Consider the following 13,787-nt stretch of genomic DNA (forward strand, 5'->3'; position numbering starts at 1 on the left):
TCCACCGGCATTACTGTTTGATGATATTTTTAAAAAAATTATTACTGTCTTATAAAAAAATATTACTGTTATGATTTAAACAAGTTTGAACATATTTAAACACAAATAAGTATCAAACAGCATTTTAAATGCATAAAAAAAATTTGTGGAGCCTAGGAATCGAACCCAGGACCTCCTGGTGTGAGAACTGGCTGCTAACCAGTCAAGCTAGTAGAGGGAACTTGGTGTGGATCAGGTCAGGTGGAAGATAACCTGTTGGCTCGAGCAGAAATAAAAAAAAACTAATGGCGCACCACGGTGAGGTGCGCCATTAGTATGGATGTACTTATGGCGCACCTAGGGGTGGTGCGCCATTAGTATTGTGCCATTAGTATTCGCCCGATCCCCCTTCCCTCTCCCCCTCGCCAGTTCCCTCTCCCTCGATCCACCGCGCCGCTCCTTCCCTCGTCCCTCCCTCCACCGCGCCGCCGCCGCCGCTGCCCCGACCCACTGCGCCGCAGCCGCCCACGCGCCCCCGCCGCCTCCCTCTCCCCTTCCTCCCCCTCGAGCCCGCGACCTCCTTGGACGGACGGCCGCGCGAGCCTCCCCGCGCTCCCTGTGACCACTCTCCACCGCCGCCGCCGACCCCCGCGCCCGCTCCACACCCGCTCCGGCTCCCCCGCGCCCGCTCCACACCTCCGCACCTCCCCACTTCCCCTCCCCTCGCGCTGCTTCACCCGACTAGGTCGTCCCCGTCGACACCGCATCGTCCCCGCGACCACCGTCGTCCCCGCGACCACCGGCCCTCCTCCGCCGCGACGACCAGGCGCCGCCGTCTGCGGACTGCCTCGAGCTCTGTCCCCGTCCGTGCGAAGATCCCCTCCACTCCGCGGGCAGGGGCTCTTCTCCTGCCACTGCAGCTACAAGAGGAGAGGAGCACCGGCCAGCCACCACCGACGGACGCCTTAGTTTGGTACGACCTCGACCCCTTCACTGTTTTCTGCTTCAAAAGTAAGTTTGTAGAGCCAACAGGCATAGTATCCACTAACTGCAAATGAGCTAATTTTAATGGTATATTCGAAGTTAATATTTCGTTTAATCTAGTCTACGTGTTTGGTTTTTCTAACTGATATGAATGCCATGATTTCCAAGAACAAGATAGGATTGATGGGCCCCTGAAGCGGTTGCCATTAACCTTGCAGTGCATATTTGCAACAAGGTATTTTAGCATTTACACATTTAGTATAATTTTAGCATTGTTTCTCAGTTTGGCACACTACACATTATAGCAAAGATTCTCTATCTGGCACACTACACATTTTAGCATACTACACATTTTAGCACTGTTTTGGCAATGCACTGATTTGGAGTGATATCATTGGCTCATTGCTGCCTTTGTGCAATGCAGAACTGTTAAGAGTGATCTGGAGCAGGAGGGCGACGCTGAGCTCGGTTGGGGCCTCCTCGGCGACCGCTGCGGCGAGGTCTGTGCACTCAGTCTCTGAGTCCCCGCCGCGGAGAGTTTTACATACGCCAAGACCTTCTACGGTGAGCCCCTCACTCACTCAGCACCGATTACTCTGCAATCTGGTCCTCTATCAGTAGCTTTTGTAGTAGTTCTTGCAGCGAATATGTCTTCCTGTTCAAATACAGAAGCAACACCCGGCGAATATAGAAGCAACACCCGGCGAGTACACCCGGCGAGAATCATGAAGCACTTTTCTTTTAATTAAACACCTACAATAGTATACTTGACAGAATTTAAACACTTGCAGTAGTACTTTGACGAGTCTGCTTGATCAACTAAATTTAAACACTTACAGTCTTTCTACTGCTGCTTGATCAACTGGAGTACTGTAGTACTTGATCAGTAGCTGTTTTGGTGTAGCAAGTGCAGTAGCTGTAGTACTCCATTTGGTACTCCATCTGGAGACTTTAACTGGATCAGATTAGGTACTCCATTTGCTGTAGTACTCTAGTTAACTGAAACTAGTGACATCACTTGAAGCAACTTATGTCTGAATAATCAAATTCATCATACACTATTACTTGAATAAAAGATTATGTGCTTGCAGTGGAGTGCATGCGTTTTGGAGTAGCATCAGTAGCTACTGTTACTTTTCCACATGAAGTACAGTACTGGAGTAGCAAGTGTACCAGTATTATTGGAGTAAAAAATTCAGTTAAGTTGTGCAGTAGTGTGCTCCTTCTTGCTCTTCTCTGAATCTTTTAAGTTAAATGAAACCTTTTTACTCTAGTAGAATTAGATGAATTTTGTCAGTACTGTGTATTTAAATGAATCTTTTGCTGTGTATTTAAATGAAAGGGGATTATAAATACTGTTTGGTTAAAACCAAGATTCAGTATCTTGAACTACTCCAGTTGTTTAAATTTGACTTGGTGTAGTAATCCAATACTCCAAACTGTTGATGGACAAATGGCCATTAGTTGGTGTAGTACTGCTTGGAGTAGCTTGCTGTAGAGATTTGTGTATTCTGCAGTTGAGTGCCAAAATAAACCTTGCTAGGTGAATCTTGTTTGCATTAGGAGTAATCGCTGGAAATTTACTGAATTTTGTTTCCGGTAGATGCACTATTGGAGTATTGGATTACTGCCTCTGTTTTTAATTGACCACTACTAGAAAAAGGGCAATAGATGGGATCTCTGTCAGTAGCTAACTGCCTCATGTTCTGCTCTGTGAACTGCTATGTGGTGCTGCTCATGGATGATGGTAGGAATTTATGCAAACTCAGTGATTGTTGCAGCCAAGAAATGCCTAACAACTATTCTGCTCATGATCTTATTTTTATTTCTTTGATGAAAGTTGGTTCTTTTCTTCCCAAGTTCACAAAATATCTTTTACATTTCTTGTGGTTGCCAAAAGCATAATATGACCAGGACAAACATAAACTTTGAGGCTGAAAGGAAATCAAGTAATGAACCACATAGGAATAGAAGGTAAACAAACTATGCTAGTTGAGAATGTACCTCAGGAGTCGATCAGAAGTGCGACGTCTCAATATTTCCTGAAAACCCATATTGGCTAGGATAATTTGCTTTTATTACCTTATTTACACCAAGTTTTAGTTAAACAATGATACTTGAATAATTTTGTGCTATTTCTGTTATGGTTTTGTGGACGGTATTTGACCTTATGGTAACTAGTTGGGGTCAGGTTTTGGGGTTTTGATTATTGGTATGAAGTACTGACAGAGGATCTTATTCACACCAAGTTTTAGTTAAACACTGGTACTAGAATGATTTTGTGCTACTTCTGTTGACAGAGAATGGCATGTTAATACCATATAGGTACCCAATGTATTTTCCATGTTGTGATGGAGGCCTTTTTTGCCTTGTCCACCCGAGAGGCCCTTGAGTTTGCTGGAATGTCGATTAACTTCCGTTCCGGCAAATTCGGGTACTCCATATGTCCTATTTTTAGCAAAGGTCATGCTGAAATTTTCTGTGAATTTTAGCAGGACTTTGCTAAAAATAGGACATATGGGGTACTTGTGACTAATGCATGGGCCGGGGTATCTTAGTAGTTAATTAAGTAGGATCAAGTGCCCTGGCGTACTTGTGACTAATGCATGGCTTTTAGGGTGCGTCGGTGTCGATAAAAACCGAAATGATGAAAGCTTAGGCTTTTAGGGTGCCTCGGCGTCGAAAAACCCTCAATGATAAAAGCTTAGCTTTTAGGATGCCTCGGTGTCGACAAACCCTAAATGATGAGACCATGATCTTGTTCCTTGACAATAACCAACTTTTTAACCAAACTTTGTTCCTATTTAGAGAGAAACATGGCCAACAACGATGAGGCCGGGGGTTCGGGCGTCAAGGCATTCTGGAAGCTGTCCCAGGAGATGGAGGAACAACCTCACTTGTATGAGGACGCCGCCTTCCCCACCGATCCTGAGACCACTGATGGTACCGCCGAGGATGACCCCATTGATGCCACCACTGATGGTGCCGCTGAGGATGCCACCACTGATGATGGCGGCGCACACACAGATGGCAGCCAACCGAAGAGGCAACGGAAGGACCGGCGCCCGACCGTGCTCCGCACCCTCAAGGAGGAAGTTACTGAAGTGGACTCCGACGGGAATCCAACGGCGCCCGAACAAATAGTCAAGGGGTACTCGCTTCAGCTCGGGTGCATTCTCCGGAGCACCATCTTGATCAACACCGAGAACCTGAGGCATCCTGACCGAGGGAATTTGCGCAACCTCCTCTTCACGAAGCTGCACGAACGATACAAGTTCCCCGCTGAATTTGAAAACACAAGCCTCAAAGGGAATAAAGTGAACAATGCTGCCCCCACGAAGATGAGCAAGGCCCTGTCTACTTGTAAAAGCAATGTGAAGAGAATGACCGAGAAAGGTGAGAGTTATGAGAAGATCAAGGAGAAAAATCCTTCGATCACCGAAGATGACTACAACGACTTCAAGATCAATTGCTCGAGCACCGCAAACTCCGAATCAAGTAAGTGGGGGAAAGAAATGCGGGAGCTGAACTTAGGGGAACACACACTCGGTCCCGACGGTTACAGAGTGGCGGAGCCTATATGGGACAAGGAGGAGGCGGACCGTGCCGAGCAAGGCCTACCGCCCCTCTTCGATAAATATGGTGACAAGCAGACCAGGAACTTTGTCAGGGCCCGGTACAAGAAGGACCCGAAAACAAAGGAGCTTACCACGGATCCGAAGACCAGGGCGCTTGAGCTTGCTCTGGTAAGGAATACACCCCCGTGTAATTAGCTCCATATGGTTGCATTCTAATTAATGAAGCCAAATTTCTAAATGGTTCACATTCCTTCCGCAGGCGACTGAAAGCAGTAGCGCGGGGTCGACTAAGAGCAACCCTTGGGACACCACTCTAAATAGGGCGTTGAATGTAATGAAGAACAAGGATAAGCTCAGTAAGCCGACGTCAGCTGGTCGTGTGGCCGGCAAAGGCTTGTCGACAAAATGGTCGTCATACTATAACACTGGTGGGCGAAAGGAGAAAAAGACCAGCTCGGAAAGCCAGGCGCGCGAGGTTCAAGAACTCAGGGCACAGGTGGCGCGGATTCTGGAGATTGTCCAAGAGCAAGTGGAACAACAACTCGGAAGGACGATCACCGCCATTGTGCCTACCTTGATCCAGGGGATTAGTGCGTGGATTGCGGGCGGCCAACAGGGGCCGCCCCCGATTCCTAGCTTCACCTGACGCCGGCACGGGAGCTTAATGCACCCGGGTGTACGCCGGCCGGTACCTCTGCAGCAAGCGGCTCCTCTGTCAACTGCACGCCCGCCGTTGGCGGTGCCTCGACATTAGCCGAGCTCGACGCCATCATCATGGTAACTAATTAAGCCTCTCTCGGCCGAGGACTTCATCTCCTTGCCTTTGACTGGGCATCCCTGACGCCCTACATGTTTTCGCAGGGCGCCGCCGACGTTCCGTGCACTCTCCTGCACTTCGTGAACAACGAGTTGGTCGATGTCGCCAAGGGCAAAATCGTTCAACCGGGAAACCCCTTGTTCCACGGTACCCAGATGCCACCCAACTTGTTTAGGGTTCAACTGGTTCAGGTGCTGCCAGGCTGCGACGAGTTGTTACCTCCGATTCGACCCATCGGGGCCGACGATGATGACGTGATGACCCTCAGCGCCTGCCTGAGCTGGCCCCTACTTTGGCCGAAGAGCCAGATTCGTGCAACTACTAGGAAAAGGCCTACTAATGGCGCACCTAATTTGGCCATTAATGGCGCATTAGAGGTGCGCCATTAGTGCCACGCCATTAGTATATTTTACTAATGGCGCACCACTGGTGCGCCATTAGTATCTGGTATACTAATGGCGCACCTTAGATGCGCCATTAGTATATACAACAGTGCGCCATTAGTATGCCTCCCAGGGGGCCATGTATACCCAGGTGCTTTGGCATACTAATGGCGCACAACAACAAGATGCGCCATTAGTAACTTCGGCATACTAATGGCGCACTGTTTAATGATGCGCCATTAGTATCCTTTGACATACTAATGGCGCACTATGATGTGATGCGCCATTAGTATGAATATTAGGTTTTTTTTATTTTTTAATTTTCTGTTTTTTGCACAGGTTACAAAATGTATAATTGGACAAAATATAGACAGCACACATCAACAACAGATTCATCGAATACAATAGAAGATTAGTCTCTGAATACAATTCATCATATTAGTCTCCGAATACAATTCATCATATTAGTCTCCGAGTTGAAAAGACCGAACAAAGATAGAACATTATATTACAAGTCTCGAGACCGCGAGTAGCGAGTTTGTCTTCACATTACAAGTCGATATCGATCATCTAAACTACCATCACATAGAAGAGAGCTGCGGTCATGACGATGAGCATCATCACGATGAAACTCGTCTTCATCCAATTCCTCTAGCGCTCCCTCCCCTCTCCCGCTAGATAGCGGGCGTATCTAGATTCGGCCTTGGCCCTAGTGGTGTACCCTTTGTAACTATTACCGCTGAATCGGTGAACTTGTCTCCGACACTCCTCCTAGTCGTCGTAGACTCCGGAAACCTTACCCTTGTACACGACATACGACGGCATCGCTATGCAGTAGCCAAACGAAACGTTAGTACCAATTCACAGACAATACCTAAGCAATATATAAGTATGCAACAGAACGATCGGAAGAGAAAAGCAAGACATTAATAGAATCGATTACATCTAAGTTGAACGACTCTCGAAACCAAAGAGACATACTACAAGTTCATTAAAGTTTAATTACAACATGAGCCAATTGATGTTTCAGAACTAGACACAGCATCACTGCTTTCGACTCGACTCAAGGGACCGGAGCGTGGATGAAGCCGCCGTCAATCATGGGAGTCATGAAATAACGGTCGTTGTCAGCCTGCATTTGTAGCATTGTGTCGATGTCACTGTTGGATGGTTGATTTTTGAGGTAGAACTGCCCCGAGGTACGAAGGACATCTTGATAGATGATTTCCGCAAACTCCGACTGGATGCGAAAGAATTCTTGTCTGATGTCCGCATCCTGGAATGCCGACATGGTTGCGGCCCAATCTTTGAGTTTACTCGGTAGCAGAAGTTGATGCTGGTCCCGTACGATCGCCCGCATGTGATGGATGGCGTAGTAGGCACCCTTCTGACCGCCAGGCGGCTGCTTGACGCAGCAGAACATCGTATTGTGGGAGAACACGTGCTTGCCGTACTTACGAATAGGCCTGGTGAAGGTGCCTCCAGATTTGGTGTGGCCGGGGAGAACATCATCAATAACCTTCTTGACATTTGTGTAGTCTACGTTCGAATGACGGTCCGGGTCGAAATACGTGGCCATGGAATATTTGGGGCTTAGGAGGATGAGCGTGCAATGTGTGTCACTGCAGAAAACACGGAATGTTAAAAGAAAAACGATCGAAATCTAAGAATTCATATGTTACGGGGCGGTTGAGGGGAGGACTTACTCGGGAAAGTAAGGCACGAGGAAGTTATCCTTATCTTGGTTTGCCAGAATGACGCCTTCGAGGTAAGAACTCGCGACTTGCCGGTCCCCAGCGCTGCCCAAGATCTTGGCACGCATGTGGAAGGGGTCGACTAGCACGATGTCCGGGGTCTTGTCGCGAATGATCCGCATCTCTATACTTAGCGAAAATAGCCGAACGAAGGTGTAGTGCAGCGGATGAAGGTTCAACATAGCGTCGATGTCATCAAACCGCAGGACGATCGTACCCCCGATGGAGTTATCCACAAAGCCCTTGCCCTCTGGCACCTTGGCCGCGAAAACCGGGTATGCCACATCCTTCTCTCTGAGACGCCGCTTCTCCAAAGAAAGAACACTGTCATGCAGACTCCGCATAGCACCGGTTGCAGCATCGAGCATATTTCTTGGTAGCATCGCCCTACCCGCCACATGCAGCCTCCTCATTAAATCCTCAGGTGAATGTGGCCCGTCCTGAGCACGGATCGTACTCGGTGCCGGCTGGCCTGCACCCTTGTTAGTCTTTCTTTTGCGTACCTTCTTCTTCTCCTGTAATGGGACCGAGTTATGCTCACAGACCGCCTTCTTGAGTGTGTTGGGGCTGATAATATTTCACACCTCGCCTATCTGAGGCTCGGTGAAGTCGGCAGCTGGAGGTGTCTCCTGAGAGCTGAACTGCAGACGACGCCTGTTGCAACTTGGCTTCTCCGCGGTACCAGCTAGATCGCACACGTCTTTTGTTGGGTTGGGTTCTTGAGAAGGAGGCCCCATGAAGTCGCCACCGTACCCATGATCGGCAAAGTACTGATCGACGTTGGCAAATGTATCGTCGTCCTGCTTTGAACGATTTTGCCCTTGGCGACATCGACCAACTCGTTGTTCACGAAGTGCAGGAGAGTGCACGGAACGTCGGCGGCGCCCTGCGAAAACATGTAGGGCATCAGGGATGCCCAGTCAAAGGCAAGGAGATGAAGTCCTCGGCCGAGAGAGGCTTAATTAGTTACCGTGATGATGGCGTCGAGCTCGGCTAATGTCGAGGCACCGCCAACGGCGGGCGTGCAGTTGACGGAGGGGCCGCTTGCTGCAGAGGTGCCGGCCGGCGTGCACCCGGGTGCATTAAGCTCCCGTGCCGGCGTCGGAGACACCAAAGGCCTCGCCATCGCGTTCTGCGAGTTGCTGGCCGTGAAGCTAGGAATCGGGGGCGGCCCCTGTTGGCCGCCCGCAATCCATGCACTAATCCCCTGGATCAAGGTAGGCACAATGGCGGTGATCGTCCTTCCGAGTTGTTGTTCCACTTGCTCTTGGAGAATCTCCGGAATCCGCGCCACCTGTGCCCTGAGTTCTTGAACCTCGCGCGCCTGGCTTTCCGAGCTGGTCTTTTTCTCCTTTCGCCCACCAGTGTTATAGTATGACGACCATTTTGTCGACAAGCCTTTGCCGGCCACACGACCAGCTGACGTCGGCTTACTGAGCTTATCCTTGTTCTTCATTACATTCAACGCCCTATTTAGAGTGGTGTCCCAAGGGTTGCTCTTAGTCGACCCTGCGCTACTGCTTTCAGTCGCCTGCGGAAGGAATGTGAACCATTTGGAAATTTGGCTTCATTAATTAGAATGCAACCATATGGAGCTAATTACACGGGGGTGTATTCCTTACCAGAACAAGCTCAAGCGCCCTGGTCTTCGGATCCGTGGTAAGCTCCTTTGTTTTCGGGTCCTTCTTGTACCGGGCCCTGACAAAGTTCCTGGTCTGCTTGTCACTGTATTTATCGAAGAGGGGCGGTAGGCCTTGCTCGACACGGTCCGCCTCCTCCTTGTCCCATATAGGCTCCGCCACTCTGTAACCGCCGGGACCGAGTGTGTGTTCCCCTAAGTTCAGCTCCCGCATTTCTTTCCCCCACTTACTTGATTCGGAGTTTGCGGTGCTCGAGCAATTGATCTTTAAGTCGTTGTAGTCATCTTCGGTGATCGAAGGATTTTTCTCCTTGATCTTCTCATAACTCTCACCTTTCTCGACCATTCTCTTCACATTGCTTTTCCAAGTAGACAGGGCCTTGCTCATCTTTGTGAGGGCAGCATTGTTCACTTTATTCCCTTTGAGGCTTGTGTTTTCAAATTCAGCGGGGAACTTGTATCGTTCGTGCAGCTTCGTGAAGAGGAGGTTGCGCAAATTCCTTCGGCCAGGATGCCTCAGGTTCTCGGTGTTGATCGAGACGGTGCTCCCGAGAATGCACCCGAGCTGAAGCGAGTACCCCTTGACTATTCGTTCGGGCGCCGTTGGATTCCCGTCGGAGTCCACTTCAGTAACTTCCTCCTTGAGGGTGCGGAGCACGGTCGGGCACCGGTCCTTCCGTTGCCTCTTCGGTTGGCTGCCATCTGTGTGTGCGCCGCCATCATCAGTGGTGGCATCCTCGGCGGCACCATCAGTGGTGGCATCAATGGGGTTATCCTCGGCAGTACCATCAGTGGTCTCAGGATCGGTGGGGAAGGCGGCGTCCTCATACAAGTGAGGTTGTTCCTCCATCTCCTGGGACAGCTTCCAGAATGCCTTGACGCCCGAACCCCCGGCCTCATCGTTGTTGGCCATGTTTCTCTCTAAATAGGAACAAAGTTTGGTCAAAAAGTTGGTTATTGTCAAGGAACAAGATCATGGTCTCATCATTTAGGGTTTGTCGACACCGAGGCATCCTAAAAGCTAAGCTTTTATCATTGAGGGTTTTTCGATGCCGAGGCACCTAAAAGCCTAAGCTTTCATCATTTCGGTTTTTATCGACACCGAGGCACCCTAAAAGCCATGCATTAGTCACAAGTACGGCGGGGCACTTGATCCTACTTAATTAACTACTAAGATACCCCGGCCCATGCATTAGTCACAAGTATCCCATATGTCCTATTTTTAGCAAAGTCATGCTAAAATTCACGGAAAATTTCAGCATGACCTTTGCTGAAAATAGGACATATGGAGTACCCGAATTTGCCGGAACGGAAGTTAATCGACATTCCAGCAAACTCAAGGGCCTCTCGGGTGGACAAGGCAAAAAAGGCCTCCATCACAACATGGAAAATACATTGGGTACCTATATGGTATTAACATGCCATTCTCTGTCAACAGAAGTAGCACAAAATCATTCTAGTACCAGTGTTTAACTAAAACTTGGTGTGAATAAGATCCTCTGTCAGTACTTCATACCAATAATCAAAACCCCAAAACCTGACCCCAACTAGTTACCATAAGGTCAAATACCGTCCACAAAACCATAACAGAAATAGCACAAAATTATTCAAGTATCATTGTTTAACTAAAACTTGGTGTAAATAAGGTAATAAAAGCAAATTATCCTAGCCAATATGGGTTTTCAGGAAATATTGAGACGTCGCACTTCTGATCGACTCCTGAGGTACATTCTCAACTAGCATAGTTTGTTTACCTTCTATTCCTATGTGGTTCATTACTTGATTTCCTTTCAGCCTCAAAGTTTATGTTTGTCCTGGTCCTATTATGCTTTTGGCAACCACTAGAAATGTAAAAGATATTTTGTGAACTTGGGAAGAAAAGAACCAACTTTCATCAAAGAAATAAAAATAAGATCATGAGCAGAATAGTTGTTAGGCATTTCTTGGCTGCAACAATCACTGAGTTTGCATAAATTCCTACCATCATCCATGAGCAGCACCACATAGCAGTTCACAGAGCAGAACATGAGGCAGTTAGCTACTGACAGAGATCCCATCTATTGCCCTTTTTCTAGTAGTGGTCAATTAAAAACAGAGGCAGTAATCCAATACTCCAATAGTGCATCTACCGGAAACAAAATTCAGTAAATTTCCAGCGATTACTCCTAATGCAAACAAGATTCACCTAGCAAGGTTTATTTTGGCACTCAACTGCAGAATACACAAATCTCTACAGCAAGCTACTCCAAGCAGTACTACACCAACTAATGGCCATTTGTCCATCAACAGTTTGGAGTATTGGATTACTACACCAAGTCAAATTTAAACAACTGGAGTAGTTCAAGATACTGAATCTTGGTTTTAACCAAACAGTATTTATAATCCCCTTTCATTTAAATACACAGCAAAAGATTCATTTAAATACACAGTACTGACAAAATTCATCTAATTCTACTAGAGTAAAAAGGTTTCATTTAACTTAAAAGATTCAGAGAAGAGCAAGAAGGAGCACACTACTGCACAACTTAACTGAATTTTTTACTCCAATAATACTGGTACACTTGCTACTCCAGTACTGTACTTCATGTGGAAAAGTAACAGTAGCTACTGATGCTACTCCAAAACGCATGCACTCCACTGCAAGCACATAATCTTTTATTCAAGTAATAGTGTATGATGAATTTGATTATTCAGACTTAAGTTGCTTCAAGTGATGTCACTAGTTTCAGTTAACTAGAGTACTACAGCAAATGGAGTACCTAATCTGATCCAGTTAAAGTCTCCAGATGGAGTACCAAATGGAGTACTACAGCTGCTGCACTTGCTACACCAAAACAGCTACTGATCAAGTACTAGAGTACTCCAGTTGATCAAGCAGCAATAGAAAGACTGGAAGTGTTTAAATTTAGTTGATCAAGCAGACTCGTCAAAGTACTACTGCAAGTGTTTAAATTCAGTCAAGTATACTACTGCAGGTGTTTAATTAAAAGAAAAGTGCTTCATGATTCTCGCCGGGTGTTGCTTCTGTATTCGCCGGGTGTTGCTTCTGTATTTGAACAGGAAGACATATTCGCTGCAAGAACTACTACAAAAGCTACTGATAGAGGACCAGATTGCAGAGTACTCGGTGCTGAGTGAGTGAGGGGCTCACCGTAGAAGGTCTTGGCGTATGTACACCTCTCCGCGGCGGGGACTCAGAGACTGAGTGCACAGACCTCGCCGCAGCGGTCGCCGAGGAGGCCCCAACCGAGCTCAGCGTCGCCCTCCTGCTCCAGATCACTCTTAACAGTTCTGCATTGCACAAAGGCAGCAATGAGCCAATGATATCACTCCAAATCAGTGCATTGCCAAAACAGTGCTAAAATGTGTAGTATGCTAAAATGTGTAGTGTGCCAGATAGAGAATCTTTGCTATAATGTGTAGTGTGCCAAACTGAGAAACAATGCTAAAATTATACTAAATGTGTAAATGCTAAAATACCTTGTTGCAAATATGCACTGCAAGGTTAATGGCAACCGCTTCAGGGGCCCATCAATCCTATCTTGTTCTTGGAAATCATGGCATTCATATCAGTTAGAAAAACCAAACACGTAGACTAGATTAAACAAAATATTAACTTCGAATATACCATTAAAATTAGCTCAATTCCAGTTAATGGATACTATGCCTGTTGGCTTTACAAACTTACTTTTGAAGCAGAAAACAGTGAAGGGGGCGAGGTCGTACCAAACTAAGGCGTCCATCGGTGGTGGCTGGCCGGTGCTCCTCTCCTCTTGTAGTTGCAGCGGCAGGAGAAGAGCCCCTGCCCGCGGAGTGGAGGGGATCTTCGCGCGGACGGGGACAGAGCTCGAGGCAGTCCGCGGACAGCGACGCCTGGTCGTCGCGACGGAGGAGGGCCGGTGGTCGCGAGGACGATGGTGGTCGCGGGGACGATGCGGTGTCGATGGGGACGGCCTAGTCAGGTGAAGCAGCACGAGGGGAGGGGAAGTGGGGAGGTGCGGAGGTGTGGAGCGGGCGCGGGGGAGCCGGAGCGGGTGTGGAGCGGGCGCAGGGGTCGGCGGCGGCGGTGGAGAGCGGTCACGGGGAGCGCGGGGAGGCTCGCGCCGCCGTCCGTCCGAGGAGGTCGCGGGCTCGAGCGGGAGGAAGGGGAGAGGGAGGCGGCGGGGGCGCGTGGGCGGCTGTGGCGCAGTGGGTCGGGGCAGCGGCGGCGGCGGCGCGATGGAGGGAGGGACGAGGGAAGGAGCGGCGCGGTGGATCGAGGGAGAGGGAACTGGCGAGGGGAAGTGGGAAGGGGGGATCGGGCGAATACTAATGGCACAATACTAATGGCGCACCACCCCTAGGTGCGCCATAAGTACATCCATACTAATGGCGCACCTCACCGTGGTGCGCCATTAGTTTTTTTTTTTGATTTCCGCTCGAGCCAACAGGTTATCTTCCACCTGACTTGATCCACACCAAGTTCCCTCTACTAGCTCGATTGGTTAGCAGCTAGTTCTCACACCAGGAGGTCCTGGGTTTGATTCCCAGGCTCCACAAATTTTTTTATGCATTTAAAATGCTGTTTGATACTTATTTGTGTTTAAATATGTTCAAACTTGTTTAAATCATAATATTAATATTTTTTTATAAGACAGTAATAATTTTTTAAAA

The 13,787-nt window shown here is 48.2% G+C and overlaps 1 pseudogene; it reads left to right on the forward strand.

Moving 5' to 3' along the window:
• LOC119332864 overlaps positions 1-1,484 on the forward strand; it is a 13,090-nt pseudogene extending 11,606 nt beyond the window's left edge.
• Positions 1,485-13,787: the final 12,303 nt, after the last annotated feature.

Source organism: Triticum dicoccoides, chromosome 7A, assembly GCF_002162155.2.
Source record: "Triticum dicoccoides isolate Atlit2015 ecotype Zavitan chromosome 7A, WEW_v2.0, whole genome shotgun sequence".
NCBI lineage: Eukaryota > Viridiplantae > Streptophyta > Magnoliopsida > Poales > Poaceae > Triticum > Triticum dicoccoides.